The following is a 24,281-nucleotide window of genomic DNA, read 5'->3' as shown; positions in this document are numbered from 1 at the left end:
GGGCGGGCGGAAGGTGGTCGCCCGCCCAGTGTTTGGTCCTTGCAGCCACCCGCTGCTGGGGCTCGGGGACCCGTGAGCCCCTACCCCACCCATCCCAAGCCAGCCCCAGCGTCGGTGCCGGGGACCCCAGCCTGGCGCCAAGCACCGCTCGGCCGCCGCAGATTCTGCGGACTTGGTGGGGGGTGGGGGGACCGGGGGTGGAGGACGAGGAGAAAAGGCGGCCACCGCCGGGGCAATCTTCCTTCTTCCCTACCTGAAAATCCCCTGAGACCCCACCGCCTGTCCCTTCTGGTCTGCTCTCCCCTTGTACCCCCGAGTCCCTGAAGTTAGCACTTTTGGGGAGAGAGGAATCTGATGGTCTCCGACGGGAACGGGAGCGCGGTGCCTGCCCCTTTGCAGGACCGGAGGGGAGAGAGGGTTTAGCCGGATCGGGCGGGCCCCAGAAGCCAGGTGTCTTAGGCCGGCAGTTGAGACCAGGACCGCCGCCTTCAACCCAAACCCAGGGTCGCCGGTCTTTCCCTTTCCAGCCGGTTCACAGCAGCGAGGTGGTTAGGGATGGAGTTAGCAACTCCGGAGCCTTAGGATGTGCTCTGTAGGCGCTAATTCCATTCTTTTCTCCCCAGCCAGCTCTTCCCTCCCCCACCCCACGCCTGCCGGTGCACATCAGATTACAGTTCCTTCAAAAGCTCACACGGTACCTAGCTCTGAATAACCACAGACACCTAGCCCACATCCCAGGACGGGTATTTCAGAGTGTCAAGACCAAACTTCACTTGGTTTCAAATTCTTTTTAAACATTTGAAACTCAGCAAACCAGTTAGGAAAACACTTGCAAGTGCCCATCCTCAAAGTAAAAAAATAAGAACCGGTCAGTTTTGTGGGAGGGCTAGCCTTGGGCAAAGGGAGGGTTGAGTGACCCTATTTATCGCAGCTTTACGGGGGGGGGGGGGGAGAGGAATAGATAAAAGAAATGGCAATCCTATTTTATTCACATACTTCTTATAATATAAGAAATGGAGCTTCAGCCAACGGGCACATTTCTGGACAGGTATGGAGTGGTTTCCTAAGGCATCCATGAGGCTTCTCATGGACAAGTCAATAAGATGCCGTCTAGATGGGAAAGGAGGCAAAGTGATGGTAACCCTCTTGCTTGGCACGTTCCAAAATTGCTGGAACCAAGGAGCTTTATACGTGTATACCTTTTTTCTTTATTTTTTAATGATTTGTATAAACTCAAAATGTAGGTTGAACTTACCCAAATTTGCTGAGATTCATAAACCATGTGTTGGGTTTATGGGTATATGGGTTTATGGGCATAGATAACCCATTAGATGTATACTACTCTAAGCTATGATATTTGTATTTCTTCTGACTTGCTTAATTAGGGAAGACCAGGGGTGTAACCCTGATTTACTTTACTTTGGAGTGATTAATTTAAATACTGTCTTGAGGTCAGTTTGTTTGCTTTTGAGGGGCAGTTGGCGACCAGCTTTGCAAGGATATTTTTCATGATTCACGTAATGGATTGACCACAGATGGGTCTTACCACTTTAACAATGCTATCAGAGATAGCAAGCATGTTTAACAATTTTCTTAGAAATAATTATCAAAGTCTTTGTTAATGGTACTATCTCTTATTTCTCAGATTGACTAAGCACTTTGTTTAATGGAATGCTTTTAGAAGAGAATGCTTTTAATGAAAAAAATATATGAGGGAGTATAAAAGAATGAATAATTTTCCACTTATGTAAATTTTAACTTTTAAAAACACTACAAAGTTAGCAATTTTTAAAACGCCTAAGGTGTTTAATTTTTACCAAACTGCTGTTACGATTTTCTAATAGTCTGTAGTGTTTTTAAGTTACCAATAACATTACAATATAGCCCAAGTGTAAAAACGGATGGGGTGGAAAGTTATACATATTTTGCCAAGTATTGTGTTAATGACTTAATATGGTGGGTACATTGCTATAATATAGTCCAGCACGGTAGGTACCTAACATACATTATACTCAAACTCGTACAACAAAGGCTTAAAGTAGATGGTGCCATCCGCCTTTTACAGAAGAAAGAGGGTCAGAGTTTGTGACTTGCCCAAGACAAGACAATGCCTGAATGAGGCCAAGCCTCTTTAGCCTTAATGATGTCCTTTTCTGTTATCCAAATCCGCCTGTCTCTTTTCTACAAAAACGTATTGTTGACTTGCTATAATGACTCTATGCAGAAGCTGAGATTGAAGAGGTGAAATCACCTGTCCAGGGGTTTCCATGTAACTAGTAGATAGCAGAATTCACATTGGGAATCGGGGTCATCTCTTTCCTAAACCCATGTTCTTGCCACTGATCTCTATTAAATGACAGATTAAGAATTTAACCTAATGGACATTTTACTTTTTTTCATCAGCTGTTCTCATCCACATGACAGTGATGGTCTCATAGGCTGTAATACACTCTCAAGCTTTTATACTCAGTCCCTGGAGTGCTGGCTGTATCTCCAGCCCTAGATGACTGATGAAAGCATATTTGTAACCAATGAGGGTGACATTACAATGGAGGTATCCTTGAATCCACTGCATTTCTCTTAAAATAAAAATCAGGCTAGACTGGCATGGGGGAAAGAACATGGTCTCAAGATGGGAAAAGCTGGTATCAGATTTTGGTTTTACTGTCCAATACGAGTGTAAACTAATCACACTGTGGAACTTTCCTGAGCCCATTTTCTGATATATAATGGAGTTAATAAAACCTACTTAGTTGGAGTATTGTGCAGACTAAATGTAACAATCCGTGTAAAGGACAGCTCCTGTCACCTACTAGGTGTTCAGTAAATGGTAGGGATTAGCTCTCCTGTATCCTGGCGCTGATGGAAATTTCTGCTGGATTTTACTCCACCTCTATTTTACATGCATATAGTGATTAGTCATTGCTATCAGTGATTCATTCTTCATATGGCTAGACAAAGGTCTAATCTGGTTTCTAGCATCTTTAACTTTTGAATCACATCCTTTTTTTGTAGTCCTGACTTACATTTACTCACCTTACATAGTTTTTTATTTGCTCCACTCTGCATATTTTTTTAGAACTTTACTAGCCATACTTCAGTGAGTTGGAATTTGTAATTTTTGGCAAACACACTTTCCTGTTTTCTGCTTCTCCTGATTTCTCAGCCTTGCTTATCACTCAAAGCACAGTGACAATCCCACTATCTTCCCGCCACATACCTCACCCTTGACCAGATCTCCGCTAGCTAAAATTCTGCATGTCCTTCAAGGCCCAGCCTAAATGCTGCCTCCTTCCTGAGCCCATGTACCTTCCATTTTAAATCCTTTCTCAGTTCAATTATAATTCAGACACCATGTACTCCTAATAATTAAAAAAAAAATTTTTTTTTTTTTACTTTTTTAGTTATTTGCCCTATGGTAATCCTATGAAATTTCATGGTATCCTATGAAATTCTGTACACTCTTTGAGGACAAGGGAATTTGCCTTTCTTTTTATTTCTGGCTTAGTATAAAATACAAAGGGTTTCTAATTTCTGAATGAAAGATGAGTCAGATATTCCGAGAGAGAGCCTTATAGTAATTAGGAAAGGTGCCTCTAAATTATTTGTCTCAGTTTCATGATTATTGGTGACACCTTCCTCTTTATTTTGAGACTTCTTTGTCCTAGCCTTCTCCACCAATTTAACTGGTATTACATTTCCTGGAAGGCCTTTTTTTCTTTTTTCTTTTCTTTTTTTTTTTTTTTTTTAAGAGAGGGAGGGTGGGACACGGAGAGGAAGAGAGAATCCCAAGCAGGCTCCAAGGCCAGCGCAGAGCCTGACCCCGGTCTCAATCTCACAACCCTGAAATCATGACCTGAGCTGAAATCAAAAAGTCTGTTGCTTAACTGACTGAGCCACTCAGACATCCCTGGAAGGCCATAGTTCTTACAGCCTTGGCCATTTGGTACCAGGTAAGATAGCTATGTTTCATTAATAAATGGCTCCTGTGATGGTATAAAAAACCTCATTAACTTTGCAGGTATTGAGCACATCAACAGTATTTGAGTAGTTTGGCATTTTCAGTGGTCCAGATGGATTTCTTTAATGAGGAATAGGATTTACCTGAGGGAAAGGAATACCTACCTTGAGAGAAGGTTGAGGTAATGAGCAAGAAGAATTTCAAACCCCTTTGGCTGGAAATAGGACTAACCATGGCACAGCGTGGAGGCTGCAACCAGAAGTGACCTCCATGAGAGAAGTAGCACAGGGAAAAGATGCAGACAGTTTCACACAAACATGAGAGGTGGAAAAAATGGAAGAGGTAACGGAAATGAAGCACAACTATAATGGTATATGACCGAGGCCTGCTAGATAGATGGTATTCCTGGAGTGTAGAAATAGGAAAGAGACTGTGAGGCAAGATTGGCAAGAGAGGGGAGGAACTAGTGTGGCCTCAAATGTCCAGTACCTTTAGTATACTCTCATTTGCTCCCCGGGCTTCACAGAAAGACAAGAGGATAATCTCAGCGGTTTGCTTAAAGTAGATTGTTTGCCAGGAATATATTGAAAGTTTCCTAATTATTAAGAGTAGAGAATGACCGAACTCTTTCAATATCAGACATGAAGTAAAGAATCTGGGCTATCTGCTTAGAAGGGTAACACACTCGCAAGTTCTGGGAGTGAATTTAGGATCATTTTCTAATGTTGGATGGGTATTCTAAAATATGGTTCTGTAGGGGCACCTGGGTGGCTCAGTCAGTTAAGCGTCTGCCTTCAGCTCAGGTCACAATCCCAGGGTCCTGGGATTGAGTCCTGCATCAGGCTCTTTGCTCAGTGGGGAGTCTGCTTTTCCAACTCTGCCTATGCTTTCATGCTCCCACTAGTGCTCTCTCTCTCTCTCTCAAATGAATAAAAATAAAAAATCTTTTTAAAAGATAAATAAATAGAATAAACTAAACTAAAATAAAATATGGTTTATAGTCTGTGGTGTATCCAGTTGTGAATGGCAGCTGGTAGAGAAATGGTCATATGGGTTCAGAAAATGAATAGGATTTAGAAAACGGGGAATTGGCAAAATTCAGAAATCAATTTTAAGAAAGAAGCCTTAAAGCTTAGGGAAATAACTGAAGATCTTTCAGATGACTGCAGTATTTTGAGTCAAAGGAATCCAGAAACAAATGTTGTTTGAAGAACTCTTCTAAAAACTGGGAAGAGCCAGAGCTATACTACTGGAGAAGGGTGGGAAGGGAGAGCAAAGGTGAGTTATTTTGGCTAAGCCAGGAAACTGCCCGAAGGCTTGAAACACTGGGGAGAACATAATGGAACTCATAGAAAAGTGTTTCCCAACCATTTTTTCTTTTCATTATTACTCTCCCTCCACGAGTTTTTTTAGATAAATTGTAATACCGCAGGTACACTGTGTATCTGTTCATGAACCGTGGCCGTTTGGCAGGCTGCAAACCATTATTTAAGTTTTTTTTTTTTTTACTCTGCCCTCCAGAATGGATTTTTGACAGGGATGAGATTGTCACCCAGTTGAGAACACATGGTGCGGCATGATTCTATATTATGTCCAAAAATCATAAAAGAGCCACATAGAACTAAAGACATAAAGAAGAGTCAATATGTTTATTTGTATGAATGTGTATCATACCTTAATTGACAAATTCTCTGAAATTAGATTGTTTTTTTTTTGCCTTTATGAAGAAAAGCGTACTTTATCAGCTCTTAAGCTGAAATATACATGTAAAAAAATATAAGGCTTCTAGTTGGCCTAGTTCTCCCTTAGCAAAATTATTAAATTTTTAAAGTTACCTTCTAAAGCCCCCTCTACCTGCATTCTTTTGTTTCCTGGATAGGAGGCCGTCCCCTAACTTTAAATGCTCAATACCCTTTATTTACTTATGTTATGCTGGGAAGGCTCTGCTGTTAACTGATCATTCTTGTGACCTGTCAATTATACATGAGTAGAAGTTAGTCTTTAATAGAGCATGTGTATTTTAAGCCATTTATTTATACTTATGAAACACTACATTCCCTACCAAAGAGATTTCAGTTCATAAGAAGTAGATATTTGGGGGGGAGTGGGGCTCTGAAGTCATTCTTAGCTTTTTCGCGTTCTGTTCCTTACTCCGGTTCCCTAGGGAGTAAGCCTGGGCTTCTGGTGCCCAGTCTCAGGAGCTGTGAGCATTAGAAGGCTCGGCTTCTTTGTGTGTTGACTTCTTTCAGCATTTGGAGCCCATCAGCCCTTGCATACTCCCTTCCCCCCAAATAGCTCATCCTCATCTCCTCCAGCTTTTGTTTTAACTGTATTGTTCTTTTTCCTTTCCTTCACCACCAAACCTCCAGTAACTGTTTTTCAACATCTTTTCTCTTTCGTTTTTGGAGGTGCACTGAAACCTCCCTGAGGGCAGAGACCATATCTGTCGTTCACTTCTGTATCCACAGCACCTGCACAGAGCCTGGGACATAGCTGCTTAAGACAGAGTTGTGCGATAAATATTTAATGCCAGATGTTACAGTAACATGTCTAAGCTACCAGTTTGGAGTGTATCCTTCTCCCTTTCTGTTCTTTTAAATTCTGATATGAAATTTGATAGTGTAACTAGAAGTTACACTTCGTAATAGGGTCATGAACTATGCACAGGGGAATATTTCTATATGTGATTGGAAATTAAGAGCAAGCATTATGTAAAATATGACGACTGGACACCAAAATAAATCCGAGGCAAAACTCTCTAAATAAGCTAAATATATGAAAACTCATGAGTCCTGTGATTTCATTCTGTGTATTTGAAGACCTTGTCAAATCAATAAAAATTATTAAGTACTTTTTCTCAAATATTGTTGAGGTTTATGAAAATTAGGAATAGGGGGTGCCTGGGTGGCTCAGTCAGCTAAGCATCTGCCTTCAGCTCAGGTCATGATCTCAGGTCCTGGGATTGAGCCCTGCATCTTTTTTTTTTTTTTTTTCTGATGTAAAGTTCAATGATTTATTAGTTGCATATAACACCCAGTGCACCATGCAATACGTGCCCTCCTTACTACCCATCACCGGTCTATCCCATTCCCCCACCCCCCTCCCCTCTGAAGCCCTCAGTTTGTTTCTCATAGTCCATAGTCTCTCATGCTTCATTCCCCCTTCTGATTATCCCCCTTTCTTTATCCCTTTCTTCCCCTACCGATCTTCCTAGTTCTTATGTTCCATAGATGAGAGAAACCATATGATAATTGTCTTTCTCTTTTTTTTTTTTTTTTTTTAATGATTTTTTATTATATTATGTTAGTCACCATACAGTACATCCCCGGTTTCCGATGTAAGGCTCGATGATTCATTAGTTGTGTATAACACCCAGTGCACCATGCAATACGTGCCCTCCTTACTACCCATCCCCAGCTTATCCCATTCCCCCACCCTCCTCCCCTCTGAAGTCCTCAGTTTGTTTCTCATAGTCCATAGTCTCTCATGTTTCATTCCCCCTTCTGATTACCCCCCTTTCTTTATCCCTTTCTTCCCCTACCGATCATCCTAGTTCTTATGTTCCATAGATGAGAGAAATCATATGATAGTTGTCTTTCTCTGCTTGACTTATTTCACTTAGCATTATCTCCTCCAGTGCCGTCCATGTTGTAGCAAATGTTGAGAACTCGTTCTTTCTGATAGCTGAGTAATATTCCATTGTATATATGGACCACAACTTCTTAATCCAGTCATCTGTTGAAGGGCATCTCGGTTCCTTCCACGATTTAGCTATTGTGGACAATGCTGCTATGAACATTGGGGTGCATATGGCCCTTCTCTTCACTACGTCTGTATCTTTGGGGTAAATACCCAGTAGTGCAATGGCTGGGTCATAGGGTAGCTCAATTTTTAACTTTTTAAGGGACCTCCACACTGTTTTCCAGAGTGGTTGTACCAACTTGCATTCCCACCAACAATGTAGGAGGGATCCCCTTTCTCCACATCCTCTCCAACATTTGTTGTTTCTTGCCTTGTCTATTTTTGCCATTCTAACTGGTGGTATCTCAGTGTGGTTTTGATTTGAATTTCCTTGATGGCTAATGATTTTGAACATTTTTTCATGTGTCTGTTAGCCATTTGTATGTCATCATTGGAAAAGTGTCTGTTCATATCTTCTGCCCATTTTATGATTTGTTTATTTGTTTCTCGCGTATTGAGTTTGAGAAGTTCTTTGTAGATCTTGGATACCAGTCTTTTATCTGTAGCATCATTTGCAATGAGCCCTGCATCTTAAGGGACTCTGCTCTCCTTCTCCCTCTGCCCCACCCCCCTGCTCATGCTCTTTCTCTCTCTCTTAAAAGAAAAAAAAAGGTTCAAATACCTTTTTCTTTTTTGAAATGGGAAAAATATAACCAATAAATCCAACTTCTGGAAAAGTATTATAGAGGATTATTAAGCTAATAATACCTGGGTTTTTCAAAATAACTATGAGAATCACTTCATTAGAAAAATACTGCCAGGCTAATTTGTATTATCTCCCTTGACATTAGCTCCAGGATAATGTTCTTATCAGCATAGTTAGGAAATACTGTCCAGCACACACGTCTTTCTAGTTAATGCAAAGCTGTGTGGCTCCCAGAACGTGGTAAAGCTGAAGAATTAGCAGCTGCACGTGTGTCTAGTGCTTGGATCTGAGTTGGGGGTTTAGGTATTTTATCTACGAATCTACGTGGAATAATAGGAAACATGTATCTGATATTTCATTAAATGGCTGCATGGTGGGTAGAATGCCTTGGTGTTGAAGCAAGGATTGGAAATGAGCTTTGCAAAAATAAAATAAAATGAAATTAAAATGAAAGGAAATAGTCAAAACGAAGCAATAAAATTTACTTAAGGAAAGTAAAGGGCTATATCTTGAAGAAAAATAAAAAAGCCAACCATATAAATATACTAGAGTTTTGCTTGGGTATTGTCATTTCTGTATCACCAGTATTTAGAATAGTGCCTAACATGTAGCAAAGGATCAATGAATATTTGTTGAATGAATAAATGAATGAAATGCAAGATGGAGAAAGACTATATGCCATGAGGACAAAAGCAAATTTATTCTTAAGGAAATGGTGCTGGGTAACTAGTAGACTGAATAGACTGTTAGAAAGACCTTCTGGACAAATCATTTATTTATGAGCATATATTAAAGTTTTATTTCAGTCTGACATATAAGAGAAAAGGTTTCTGGTAAGTCAGTTTGAAAATTCATTCTTACTAGGGACATCTTATAAAAGTAATGGATGGTTAGACATTGTTATGAGATCTAGATAAAAAATGTAGGTTGAAGGTTATTAGACTCTTAACTGGGTCGTTCGGTAGCTGGTTTCCAAGGATGAGTCTTATCCCAATTCCACATTGTACAGGAGGCTAGCCAGTGCAATAAGGATGAAAAAAATGTAAGACGTCAAGATGAGAAAGGGTGAAGTAAAAGTATCTCTCCTGATAAACTTTGTGATTAGAAATTAGGATTCCATATCCTAAGGAATCTACAAAGTGGCAAGTAACAGTAAGTGCCTCACTAATCTCTAATTGACCTGCAGGTATTTAAAATCTATCTAAAAAAGCTTAGAAGTAAATATGTTGACAGTCATTATTTCAGTCAGCCCTTGTACATGAACGTGTAGATTTGATTGTCCTGAGAGTGTATCCTAAAAATGTAATCACATTAATAACATGTTGTCTATTAGCTTTTTCCCCCCCACATGACAGCTTTCCCCATAATGTGATTGCAATAAACAGAGCAGCCTACTATTGACCTAATTAAGGAAATAGGGAGCAAATTAATTAAAACTAATGATTTCCAGCATCTCTTTTATTTATGAATGCCGTATTCTGGATTGTAGGAGGGGGAGCAAACCTTTGATGCTACCTAGATACTGCATGGTATCAGATATATTCTGAGTATAAAAAATCTCCTGTTTTTATTGCTACAAATTTGGAACATAATCTTAAGACAACATTATAAAATGTTGTCAAAGAAGAATATAGATGACCAATGATAAGAGAAGGTCATATTGCTGGCTGTTGTATTAACTACTAACAACTAAATCAGAAAGTCTATTTAAAAATGTCAGAATTTTAATTTCTCTAGAGGCCAGGAATCTTTTATTATTCTGCTTGTTTACTTTCAGTTATTTATAATCTCAATTCCAAAAAATGGTATAAAAGCAAAAAAGCTGGGCATCTGGTTGGCTCAGTTGGTTAGGTATCTGCCTTTGGCTCAGGTCATGATCCCAGGGTCCTGAGATCGAGCCCCACGTGGGGCTCCCTGCTCATCGGGGAACCTGCTTCTCCCTCTCCCTCTGTCCTCCCCCTACTTGTGCTGTCTCACTCTCTCTCGCTTGCTCACTTGCTCTCTCTCTCAAATAAATAAATGAAATTAAAAAAATAAGGCAAAAAAGCTAATTGCCTCTTTTGAAAGAACACATTGGGTTGGGTAAAGACAAAAATAACTTTTGCTACCTGGGTAGGATATATAAGTAAATAATTTTACAGCCTTACATTGATAAAGGCCATCTCAAAAATAATTTTTCTTTCTCAGATGCCAGTTATTTATTAAGCTACTTTAAAAAATAATTTTATCTCTGTATGTGTTATTTATACTATAAATCATATAAGCTAAGCAATGGTGGATGACAGTATTTAAAATGTTAGACTTTACTTTTTAAGGTAAAATTAATTTTATAGAGCATGTTATAAAATAATGATTATGATCTTTGAATGTTATGAAGAACAAATTATGTTTGTATATATGATATGTAAATTTAAACTATCATATGATAGTATTTTATCAAAGATTATTCATTATCTAATTTTAATATTAGTCCCAAGCCTTAAAATTAATTATCTTGAGTTACAATTTACATTGCCATTTAAAAATAGTATAGGGGCGCCTGGGTGGCTCAGTCGGTTAAGTGCCTGGCTGTTGATTTCAGCTCAGGTCATGATCTCAGGGTCATGAGATCGAGCCCCAAGTGGTCTCCATGCTCAGCACAGAGTCTGCTTGAGATTCTCTCTCCCCCTCTCCCTTTGCCCCTCCCCCCATTGCACACTTGTGCGCTTGCTCTCTCTCTAAAGAGATAAAATCTTTAAAAATGGCATGATTCCTATTCATATTAAAAATCTATCAAAGAAATATGACATTCCATGGTTTCACTTTACCGCAGCATTGCCTAAGATTTGTGACCACCATTAGAGAAACAGACACTAGTTATAATTCAATTTTGTTGAACATATCTACACTTAAATTTTTAGTGTAAATAATGATCTGACCTATGATATAAATACAAGGACTTTAACAACATCCAATTAAATATGCATCCTATCAGAGAACAGATCAGTCATGCATAAGCTAAAATACATTTTAATAGCTTTATTGAGATACAATTTCCATACTATAACATTTATTTGTTTAAAGGATACAATTCAGTGGTTTTTAGTATAATTACAGAAATCCTCACCATAATCTAATTTTACATTTTTGTCACCCCAGAAAGAAACCTGTACCCATTAGCTATTACTCCCCACCAGCACCCCCCCTTCTCTTTCTCCCGAGCTCTAGGCAGCCAACAATCTATTTTCTGTATCTATAGATTTGCCTATTCCAGACATTGCATGTAAATGGTGCCCTACAGTATATGGTCTTCTGTGACTGGCTTCTTTGACTTAGCGTACATTTGAGGTTTATGCATGTCACAGTATGTATTAGTACTCCATGCCTTTTCTATTGCCAAATAATATTTTATTGTGTAGATACACTGTATTTTCTTTATCAGTTGACAGACATTCAGGTTGTTACAAGGAATAATACTCCTATGAATGTTCATATATAAGTTTTTGTGCGGACATAGGTTTTCATTTCTCTATTGGATAGATTGATGTAGAAATGGAATTGCTGGGTCATATATAACTTGGTGTTTAAAATTTTGATGTGAATTTGGTGTAAATGAGGTATAATTTTTGCATCATATCCCAAACTAGAATAAAATTAGGGCTAAGACATTTAACTGTCTTTTTAATGAAAACTGACAAAATAGTTTAATTTGTCCAAGTATTCATCATTAGGAATATCCATTGACCTTTGAATTTTAATATCCTTCAACCACAGTTTGCAAAGTACTATTAAAGCACTACTAAATCTCTTTAAATGTTGGATTAAATTTTCTGGTCAAGAAATATAGAAAAGGGGGGCTCCTGGGTGGCTCAGTCGTTAAGCGTCTGCCTTTGGCTCAGGGCGTGATCCCGGTGTCCTGGGATCGAGCCCCACATTAGGCTCCTCCCCTGGGAGCCTGCCTCTTTCTCTCCCACTCCCCCTGCTTGTGTTCCCTCTCTTGCTGGCTGTCTCTCTCTCTGTAAAATAAATAAATAAAATCTTAAAAAAAAAAAAAAAGAAAAGAAATATAGAAAAGGGGGCATCTGCGTGGCTCAGTTGGTTGAACGTCCAACTCTTGACTTCAGCTGAGGTCACAGTCTCGGGGTCCTGGGATCAAGCCCCACATTAGGCTCTGTGCTCAGCAGAGAGTCTGCTTCGGATTCTCAGTCTCCCTCTCCCTCCATCCCTCCCCCTGTTTGGTTTCTTCTTCTCTCTCTCTCTAAACTAAATAAAATCTTAAAAAATATATATATACACATATATGTATATCTATATAGAAAGGACTACTGAAGGCTAACTCTATAGCTATTTGTATATTTTTGGGTTCTCTATCCTTAGTGAACTGAACACCACCTGCTAATGCCAAACTTTTCTTCTGTGCATTTTCCTCTTTTTATTGTAAGGTGGAGGACGGATATTTTTCATATTCCCTTACTCTAGAAGTATGTAAGTGTTTATTAGCTCCTGCCTAGAAACTGCGAACTCCAATCATTTGAAAGTCTGCAGTCTTGTTAGTTTCCCTCTGGAAAGAGGTAAAGTCACCTATAAAAGTAAAATATCTCTTATTGGTTAACATTTTTTTCGGGTACTGCTCTTTTGCCTGGGATGGTGATGGAGAGGCTGTCTTGATAAATTGGATCTGTTTCAGTCTATTTCGTACTATTCTTGTAATTCACTGTGAGACCAAGGCATGGCAGAAATTTCCCTTAACCCTTTCTCTTCACACCCTTGTAAAAAAATCAAGGCAGATTTCCCTTTTCCCTTCCTTTCAAAGTGTATCTATTTGTTTAAGGAAGTATTCTCCTAACGCACAAAAGACAAACTCCTGCAACCACTTAACCTTCATTCTTAGAGGTGTTCTAAGCAAGTGGGAAGCTAAAGGTCTAGTAGGGGCCCAAGGGACTCACTCACCATAAAAACAGAATACTATAAATAACCACTTCCAAACACAGGCAAATGAACAGAAAACCTCTGAAAAAATTCCTACATACAATTTTAACTGTTAGACAAATGCAAATATAGATGCAAATATATACAATCCAACTGCAAGCAAAACACGGAAAACTTCAGACTTCTGTGAATGTTGTCAAAGGGTAAGTTTCAAAAAGTTGAACATAACTCTTAATATGGAATGAACATGTCAAGGACTTATTCAAGTAAAGAAGCCGGCTGGTTCAAAGAGCATTCAAGGAACTATCTGAAAAACGAATGTTAGAATAACATTGCTAGGTTAGATACAAAAACTAGGTAATGTCCTTCAGGGCCATAAAAAACAAACAATATTTGGGGTTTTCTTTTATACTGGACAAAAATCTGCAAGCCTGGAATTTAATCAGCAATACTTAGCAAGTCCAAGAAAGGTATATTTCTCTAAATCTTTGGGTGAACCAGTAAAACAGGTCTTTAGTATTACATCGAAAGGGTGTACTGCCTTCCCTTAGTCTCGTTTCCAAGTTTTGGATCCTTTTTTTTCCCCACAAATGCATACTTTTGCTCATCCTAAATTTCTTTTTAAGGGATTTGATCACTTCTTAGTAAAGTAACAGACATTTAGCCATGGAATGCATCAACTACAAAACACTGGCCATGGAAATCCTCAAAAGATGGGACAGAAACTTTGGATTCTACACTTGAGTCCTTGCAAGTCCTTTATTTCTCTTAGATATCAATATACCTCTCTAACCTCATTCTGGGGAGGAGTTCTGTTTTAATTTCAATCCCAAATTCAACCACTTCTTAGGGCCCAAAATGCTCTCCAAGCTCTCAACTTGGGTGGCAAGTCATCTAAGCCCAGAAGAATGAGAATCTATTCAGATGGCCGTTAGACTTGGACATTCAAGTGCTCAAACTGCCATATTCCAGCAAAAACTCCAAGGCTCGGGAAGAAAAACCAAAGGATCTCAATAGCATACATGCCATGAAGTTCCTTAATCCAGAGGCTACCCAAAGCTCTGCTTCTTTTGAGATGAGTGAGTCTCCATCGAACCTTCAAGAACCATTACACTAGGCATTGGCAAACTGTGGCCCACGTAGTTTGGGTCTGCAACCTGTTTTTTATCTGGCCCACTTGCCGAAATCGGTTTTTACGTTTTTGAAGGGTTGTTTAAAATTTTTTTAGGAGAATATGCAACACAGACTATATGTGACCTGTAAATCCTAAATATTTACTCTCTCTCCCTTTTTAGAACAAGATTATTTGTCCCTGCATTTTAAAAAAATGACGACTTCAATGTTAGTATGTATCAAAGTTTTATAACAAACTTCCTGTAAGAGAAAAGCTCTCTAGTAGGCTAATTTAACGATTTGCTCTTGGTAGGGACATCTTGTGGGAAAAGAGAATGGTTAGAAAAGCATTAGATTTGACATCAAAAGAAAATAAAATTTGTTAAAGGGCAGTAAACTTGGTTGACAGCTGGTCAACTATGTGGGTGGTAACTAATTTCCCAGAACAAGTCTTAATGTCATTAAAGTTCATGAGAATCAATTACTTACTTGAGTATTGTTTCGAGAGCACATTTCTTTCTGGGAAGAGGTTGCAAATTATATCATACAAACAGATTAGGAACAGTTTTTCTTTTACAAGGCAATGTATTGTATATTTTAAAAGCATACACTGGGATGCAGTAAAAGAAAAGTAGACTCTAGGAACCTTTGACGCCACACTAACTCTTACAGTTTAATTTAGGACTACACAAATAAATAGGAAGATGAAAACTTTGGAAGGGAGTCAGGAGACCATCGCAAAGAGGATTAAAGCATTGAAAAGCTGAATCTATGTGGAAAAAAATGAAAGGAACTGGATATTTCAGCTAAGATGAGGAGGACAAGGAGAAATTTAACAATTACTTCCAAGGGTATAAAGGGGTCTCCAACTGAACATGAAGAGCGATTGTACATCTCTTCTCAAAAGAGGTAAAAATTAGGGGCACCTGGGTGGTACGTCAGTTAAGCATCCAACTCTTGGTTTCAGCTTAGGTTATGATCTCAGGGTTGGGAGGTTGAGCCCTGTGTTGGGCTCTGCTGTCAGCATGGAGTCTACTTGAGATTCTCTCTCCCTTTCTCTCTGCCCCTCCCAGTCATGCTCTCTCTCTCTCTCTCAAAAAAATAAATCTTAAAAAAAAAAAAGAAGAAAAGAGGTAAAAATTTAACCTGCAGCATGAGGATGACATCAAGACATTAGCCTTTACACAAATTTTCATAAAGCCTGGGTCTTTAAGACAGTTTAAAAATACAGTAGAGTTGGGGCTCTCTGCCATGGATTTAATATGGCCGTGCCTGAAGGCTTAGCCAGATAACCCCTTGAGATCATATATTTTTCCTTTAAGACCATACTGGGTACAAGTCATTAGGTCTGCTATCCTTTGAGGAGATTAAAACCAGTAAATCCCTGAGGACTTACTCAGTGACCGAGGGGGTAAGGTAAACAAATACATGAGTGGCAAAGGTAAGGGGTAGCACTACCACAGGGGGACAAGGAAATATTTGCAAGTATTTTAAATATATGGAAAGGGAACCAATGAAAACTATGGCTTAGAAGCAAAGACCTGAACTCAGGAAGGGAGCCATCCCTATCTGAGGAAAGAGCAATCCAGGCAGAGGGAATAGCAAATAATAAAGACATATCCTTGGCACGATGGAGGAATGGCAAGTAGGCCAGGGTGAGGGAAGGGCACTGAGCAAGAGGGAGAATAGCAGTTATTAAGAGAAGATGTTGTAGGCTCATGGAGTGTCTTGTCCACTTTTTCTTTTTTTATAAGATTTTATTTTTAGGTAATCTCCACACTCAACGTGGGGTTCAAACTCACAACCCAGAGATCAAAAGTTATATGCTCTACCAACTGAGCCAGCCAGGCACCCCCCCCACACTTTTTTAAAAGACTATTTTTGTCCACTTCTACTCTGAGTGAACTGAGGAGCTGTTAGAGGATTGTGAACAAATGAGGGTCAAAATCTGACTTGACTTTTAAAAGGATCCCTCTGGCTGCAGTGTGCAGAAGCCCTTAGCCAATTTTTTTTTTTGGCCTCAGAGCCTTTCACTCTTAAAAAATTATTGAAGACCCCAAAAGAGCTTTGTGTGTCTTATATCTGTGGATATTTACCATATTAGGAATTTAAAACTAAGTATTTGTTTTAAAATGACAATAATAAAGCTACTACATGTTAATGCAGATAACATACTTTAATGAAAATAACTATATTTTCCTCTAAAAAAGAGAAAATGACATTGTTTACATTTTCACAGACTCCTTGGGGTCTGTTCAGCCTGTTCACTGTGGCATGTCATGTAGCTTCCAGAAAACTCCACCGTATACTCAGGAGAAAATGAGAATAAAAAGGCAAATAATGTGTAGTATTGACCTCAGTGATCCCCAGAGAAGGCTCTCTTTGAGAAACAGAGGCAGAGAAGGGACCAGGCTGTAGGAGGCAAGCATGGAAGCAGGAAGATGAGTTAGGAAGCTGTTGCAGTAAACCACAGGAGATCACTGGTGGCTCAGGGGGTAGCAGTAGATGTGATGAGAAATGGCCCTATTCTGGAGATATTGTGAAGGTTGACCCCCACAGGCTTTGTGGACAGGACAGACCTGGATGTGAGAGCATAAAGTCCAAATTCCCGGTTTTGAACCAGAAGAACTGAAATGCGGAGGATTGTGGGAAGAGCAGATTTGGTGAAATGAAGAATTCTGATTTGGACCTCCTAATTTTGAAATGTCGATCAAACATCCAATTATAAATGTCGCATCTGAAGCTGGATATTTAAGGCTGGGATTTAGGAGAAGGATTTTTAATTGCCTTTCCAGCTCTCAGTACTTTTTAAAGAAAGAACATATAAAAGTAAGTTTTCTGAGGCTTTCAATGTCTAAGATCTATTATTTATTCTACTCTCAGACTTGAAAGTTAGTTTGGCTGGATATTGAACTCTAAATTAACAATTTCACCAAGAATTTGAAAGGTTTTCTTTTTAACCATTATCTTCTGGTGTTCAGTATTGCCACTGAAAAGTCTCATGCTGGCCTGAGTTGTGTTTCTTTGCATGTATCCTCCAACCTCCTCTCCCTCAGAAGCTTTTAGGGTCACCTCTTTATCCCTGAGTTCTGAAACCTCATGGTGGTACAGGTATTTATATTCATTCATCGTGTCAGACACATTGGTCAGCCTTTTTAAATATTGAGTCTCATATCCTGCAGTTTGGGAGAATTTTGCAATATTTCCCTGGTAGTTTCTTCACTTATTTTACCTTTTTACTCTATGAGATTCTGGTTTTTAGCTGTCAGATCTGGAATCTGTATATCTATTTGTTCTTCCCCTTTGCCTGTTGTTTGACTTTAAGATTAATTTCCTTAGTATTATAATCTAACCCTTATAATGACTTTTTATTATTTTTAATTTCCAAGTTTTTTCTGATATGTTTATTTTATGGAAACAATATCTTCTGCTAGCACTCTGAGAGTATTAATTATTAATTTAAATGGGATCGGTTGCAATCTGCTTTGTGTGTTTCTCCTGCTTTGGTTTTTCTGTGTGTTCATTCACTCTTGATTATGTGTTTATATCTGTCTTTCAGGTTGGAGGCATTCCCCGAATGGCTGGTAATCTATAATAGTTTTTCACATTTAATAATGAAGCATAGAAAGTTGTTTAGGAGTACAGTGGGAATTGTAGAATTTATCCACTGAAGAGCTTCCCTGTAGGTTAAGATGGTAGGCAGCCTTTCGGGGAAGGCTTCCAGTTAGACATCATTGTTGCAGGATTACAACACCTAGCATTTCAAGATCATGTCTACATCATCTTTATCCTGCACACCACCCAGTAGCATGTGTATTTATATATAATAGTGTGTATTGACTGGACAATAGGTGTGAGACTCTGTTTTATTGTGTAAAAGCACCAGGGCAGTAGGATCTCGTCTAATATAGTGTAGTCAGAGGCGGAGTTTGGTCTAGAACCTTGAACTTCCAGTCTCATCTTCTTTCTACAACTGACGCTCTTCATACTTTCCATCAGAGCCTCCCGCAGAAGAGATTTTCAGAAGTCAGACTTTCAGAATTTCAGCTTATTTCAGAAATCTGGAATAGAGCTAGAAGCATTCTGTTGAAGCACCAAATCTCATTTAATATCTTGTATTTTAACTTTAAAAAGCACATTCAACTACACCCTTGTTGGTTTCAATATAACGCTTTCTTTTAATCCAAAATCTTGGAGTAAAGCCAGTGTGCCTGTAAAATCCGCCATGTGTGTCCTTTGGCTTCTCCTACCCCACTCTGGCGTGTGTGCACCTTCTCCAGGGTGAGCACTGCCCCAGGCGGCTAAAGAGTTAAGTTATGAGCACAAGTGCTGTCAGAGTCTCTACTTTCTCTCTCCCTAACAGTGACTGGAACAAGAAAGGTCGTTCTTTCTTTCTTTCTCATCCTAGTAGGAACATAATCATGTGGGTCTATGATGTCAACGGTTCAGCCTCCTTACGTCCCGACGTTCCACCGTTGCTTTCATGTCTCCCCCACTGGTCTGATTGAAGATGGTGAATACTAAGCCTTCACCCCAACTCACAAGTGGGGAGGAGGATATGTCGAGGGCAAACTCCTTGCCTTTAAGGGCACAACTCAGAGTTGACTATATTTTTTTCTCCTTCCATTTCACTGGCTAGAACTAAGTCACATGGTCACCCCTGCCTCCAGTGGGGCTGGAACACATACTTAGCTATTATGTGAAAAAGAGAGACTGGTTGTTGGGAGACAGTAAGCGATCTTCTCTCCCACCGTGGTGTTGCCGTCTTATAGCTGAAGGCACAAAGGGCATAGGCACGCATGTTGCTGACCACTTGTGGACCCCAGAAAGGCAGCTGTGTTTGTAGATGGCCGCAGTCAGAGGAACAGCCTTACCAAAGTTGTGTGTTCCTCACACTAGTAGGTCTACCCACCCAAAGGTGTGCAGTAGGGACGGGCTTGCTCTTAAGGTCAACCGCTCAGTTAACCTTGTCATTACTCTATCATTATTATTATCAAGATTTCCTTCAACTCAAGATTTCCTAAAATTCGGGGTCATACCCCAGAGATGCTAGGTGCTAAGTAAGCTCCAGGAGCCACGTAGGCTGTGGGGGATCTGGCAGGCGTGCACATCGGAGACCTCTGGATCTGCAGATCTCTGGTTCAAGAACTGGGGTGGGGGGGCGCCTGGGTGGTTCAGTCGGTTAAGCATCTGCCTTCAGCTCAGGTCATGATCCCAGGGTTCTGGGATGGAGCCCCACATCCGACTCCCTACAGGGAGCCTGCTTCTCCCTCTCTCTGCCCCTCCCCCTGCTCGTGCTCTCTCTCTGTCTCTCAAATAAATAAAATCTTTAAAAAAAAAGAATTGGGGCAGGGTGACATTTTCATGGGGTTTTGTTTCAATCTATCCATGCAACACACATGGAATTAGAGATGGTTGATTTGAGGAAACTGGCCTCTCTTGAAAAAAAAATTAACAAGTGTTTTAAAGAGGACACTACAATCTTGGGGTACTTTTTAGACACTTTCCATGAGTAGTAAATATAGAGAAACATACAGTAAATAGGATTTTGAAGATCCAGAATCTTCCCGAGAAGCCTAGCTCATATTTTCTTAATTAAATAATGAGGTTGATAATTGTCATATTTACTGCCAGGCACTTTTCAAACTGTGCATAATTTAAAGAGGTTGGCACAGAGCTAGATTTCAAACCCAGGTCTTTCCAGCTGTAAAATTTGCATTGTAACCACTACAATTATGTCGAACAAAATGGCAAGTAGGGATGACTTTTTATTTTTTAGGTGAATGTGGCTATTTATGACCAAACCTCGCGTTCTGGGGATGTCGATGTTCAGTGAGGTAATATATACATACAAGGTAATAACAGGAATATTTTTTATTGGTTTTACTGTGGGCATATACTTGTTTTGGACTAAGGACTTTGTATCACCCTAGATATACACAACAACTGTAATCACTTCATAGAGAAGGAAATCTGCACAAACTACCTTTAAATTTTATATTAAAACTGTCTGCAAATTGTGCCAGTGTTCTGAGTAGGAGCACATCCTTTCTTTATAGGTTCCCCCACCTAAGGCGGGTAGTGGGCTCCATAAGCAGCAGCCACTGTGGTTTAGAAGAAGGATGCTTAATCTGATAACAGTGGCCTCTGCAGAAGTTTTCAGGGCATCGATTCTGCCTTGGAGGAGAAAAAAAAATGTTAGACCCAAACTGGAGCCGCACACAAAGGACCCTACCTCATTAGAATATTTTATACACAAAACCAAAAATGGTGTGGGTGAGGCAAGGTGTGTTCTCGGTGTTAAGCAGCAAACATATTTACAGAGACTCTCGGCAAAGTGAGTGTATGACTGTGAGCATCTTTACATTTGCTCGTCCGTATTGAGATTTTTTGTAATCGGAATACACCATGCTTTCTAAAAGCCCCCTTGTGCCACATCCGAATACGAGCAGAATAGGTCCCTTATACGAGGAAACCAGAAGTCTTGGAAACAGTGGTGCTCCTTGATGTGCTTTGGCCACACGACTGTTCGGCTTAACTGACATTTCTGGTAATGGAATTGCTTGAGTCTCAGAATTAGTTTGCTTAGAATTTTTATGTTTCTGCCAGACGTCGCCCTGTTGACATATACAAACTGAATTGAAATTATTTGCATGACATCATAAGCCGTGTAAGTATAGAATCTGAGAATAGTCTAAGGCTCTGATAGGTTAATTAATCTATTTGGGTGTGTTTGCTTGGAAACCTGGAGGGAAGCCTGTTGTCAAATATATTTGTTTTTAGAATATAATCTGAAAAAGAGTTAGAAAATGTGTAACCGCTGTAACATTTGAAAATAATCATTCCCCATCTCTCAGCATCCGACTAAGGCATTTATTTAGTGGAAGTGGGGAAGGTAGAGAGACAGAATATTTTAAAAATAGACAACCATGTCCTCACTTTAAAAAAGATTTTACTTAAGCACCATCACTGTTTTTATATTAGAATCACCTATGAACAGGATTAAAGAAATCTTCCTTACCATTTATTTTTTTTAAGATTTTATTTATTTAGAGAGAGCTCGAGTGGGGGGATGGGCAGAGGCAGAGGGAGAGAGAGAAAATCTCAAGTAGACCCCACACTCCGCGTGGAGCCTGATGCAGGGCTCTATCTCGTGACTCTAAGATCATGACCCGAGCTGAAATCAACAGTCAGGCACTGAACCGACTGAGCCACCCAGGCGCCCCTTCATGGTCTTTCTAAAACTAAGCAATTGGTGTAAACGTTGAACCTGCATATTATTCTTCATTATCAAGTGATAAACTATGTTTATTAATAATGTGGATGCTCAGCATGCTGATAATGGGCACTTCTAACAGGAAATGGACTATCCGTACTCTCATTTAGCTATTGGGTGAAGTAGATTCTGCCCTTTGAATTCTGTAAAGTTATTAAGTGTCTGACCAAGAGACTGAAGAGCTAAGAGATTTAAAGCCAGAGTGTTAGGAGCCACTGCCAATGGGAAAGCAAACGGAAATGTAAAAGAAAACACACACAGATATAATGCATACACACAGAGTAGATATTATACCCCGAGTATAATATAAATTTAAAAGAAAGCATCTCTGATACTATAATGTAAGCTAATAGGAAATTTCAAGTAGCATCACTCCCATTTTTAAAGAAATTTTTCTGCAGAGGAAAACATCCTTTCTTGCTATTTCCTAAATTAAATCTAGAAGGAATTCAGTCTTCAGTTCTGTTGTTTCTATTGTCTGTGGACTGTTAGGTTGAGTGACAGAACAGCTGGCTCTGAAAACAGTTTCCCTGCGCCGTGCTCGGGCTTCTCTGCGTACCGGTGTGTAACGCCGGGCCGAACATCCAACCTTCCACAGACTCACTCTCCTCTGTAAGAGGGGGCTGTTCGGGCATGAAGTGCTATGTTACATGTGAGGTGGCAGACCCTGTCTAGGTGCCCAGCCGGCCTTAGCTCATGTTGTGTTAGAGGCGCGTTTACCTTTATATGTAAAGAGATCTTGGCTAGGTAAGCTCAATACTCACTGCCAATCTAAAATAAAATGCCTGTAAAATAAAAATGGATTGCAGTTCTCATGTTTAAAAGCATCATCTACATTCAGAGAATGTTCGGGAGGGGTAAATCATTGCTGTCCGTGCGGGGCTTCTTGTCCACGTACAACCGTGACTGCCCAGACAACTAAGGCAGAGGCTGGGAGTGCCAAAATGAGGAACACTCCGCCCTTGCAGGATTTACAGTGTGGGAGGGGAGATAGATGGGTGTATAAATAACCCAGGGAGGGGAGTGAAGGCGTGAACAGAGCAGGTAGGGAAAGCGTTGATCCTGGACTGCCTATAAAAATACTCAGCCACAGGCTTCCAAAATAGGACACTGCAGTTATGGTCTAAGACCCTTGCAGACGTCATCCAGCCACGTGTGTTTCCCGCGGGAAGGGGGCCGCGGGGAGAGCCTGTCTTGATGGGGTGGTCTGGGGAAAGAGAGGGTCGGAGGTACGTAGTAACTAAAGATGTGATTAACCTATTCCTTACGGCTGTAAAATATAAATTTATAGAGTACTGCAGTCCTTTTGAGTAAGTGATTTCTGCTTTGATAGGCCCAGATAAAGCTCTGGTTTTTCCTTCAGATTTCCTCTGATGCTTGGGTTTATGTTTTATTACAGGAAGAGGAATTAAGATGTGTGTAGGGAAACAGGTCTCAACCTCAGCTGTGTGTTAGAATCACCTGAGAAACCTCATGGCCAGGTCCCACCCCAGATATACTGACTTAACTGGACCCACGCATCAGTATTTTTAAAGCTTTCTAGCTGATCCCGGTGTGCAGCCAACATGGAGAGCCACTGCTCTACCCACCCTGGGCTTTGTTTTCCCAAGATGTTCTAATAAGCTTCAGAAGACTGGCTCAGCCCAGATTCTGTCAACAGGTTTTCCAGTTGAGAGTTCGTAATTTCATATCAGTCCACGTGTTTTCTCTTTGGAAACACATGCCGCTCTCTGCTGTTTCGTGACGTTGGCTCCCAGGGAAAGACTTACCTTAGGCTCTGAGGGGAACGGCAGGGGACTTTCTCAGCCAGCATTCTGCTCCAGAGAGAGAGCCTTGCCTATTTTTCACATTTCCAAAGCATGACCAACTAACAGGTTTTGTTCTAGAGCCATCTATTCAATCATTTAATAGCAGGTTCTCTCTGTCTACTGTAAACTTCTCACGTAGCAGTTTGCATTCTGTTTTTATACACAAGGTTGAAGCATTTTGTATTTGGTACCTTAATCTGTCCATATATTTACAGATTCTTGACTCATCTGTTAGACTTCTATATTCCTTTGCTTATCTCAGTGTATGTAACATTTCTGTATGGGTTCTGTTTCTACAAATTTTTCATTCAGCAAATACCTATTGAAAGACAAGTATGGGCCAGACACTCCCCTAGACGTTACAGACAAAATAGTGTCCAAAGCAGGGAAAAATTCCTGCCCTCGTGGGACTTACATTCAAGTGGGAGGAATCTGAAGAGAAATATAGAAGTAAAATATATGGTATGTTCAAGGTGCTAAATGCTATAAAGAAAAATATGGCAGGAGGCACGCAGTGATGGGGCTGGTGGTGGTTTGTGATACGAAATCGGCTTTGCCGTGTTATCCAAGCAAGAGCTGGTGAAGGCTTGGACCAAAGTGGTGGTGACAGAGATGGTGAAAACTGGTTAGAATCTGGGTAAATTTCAGCAAGGCCTGAAGAAAGCAAGGGATTGAGCCAGGCAGGTATCACCAAGAGGAGAATTCCAGGGAGGGTATTTGCAAATGCAAATGCCCTGAGGCAGGAGTGAACTTGGATGTTCAAGAACCTACAAGAAGGACCAGTGCTGCTGGAGCAAAGTGAGAGTGAAGGAAAGGGCTGGGATACTG

The 24,281-nt window shown here is 40.1% G+C and overlaps 1 protein-coding gene across 1 annotated transcript in view; it reads left to right on the top strand.

The window, feature by feature from the left end:
- The window catches only part of LRRC8C (leucine rich repeat containing 8 VRAC subunit C), a 74,514-nt gene that overhangs the window by 353 nt on the left and 49,880 nt on the right, over positions 1 to 24,281 (top strand). The gene's annotated exons all lie outside the window — the stretch shown is intronic.

The sequence above is a fragment of the Ursus maritimus genome, unplaced genomic scaffold (genome assembly GCF_017311325.1).
Source record: "Ursus maritimus isolate PB19 unplaced genomic scaffold, ASM1731132v1 scaffold_12, whole genome shotgun sequence".
NCBI lineage: Eukaryota > Metazoa > Chordata > Mammalia > Carnivora > Ursidae > Ursus > Ursus maritimus.
Note: the sequence above shows the minus strand (reverse complement) of the source record. Positions and strands in the feature narration are given on the sequence as shown.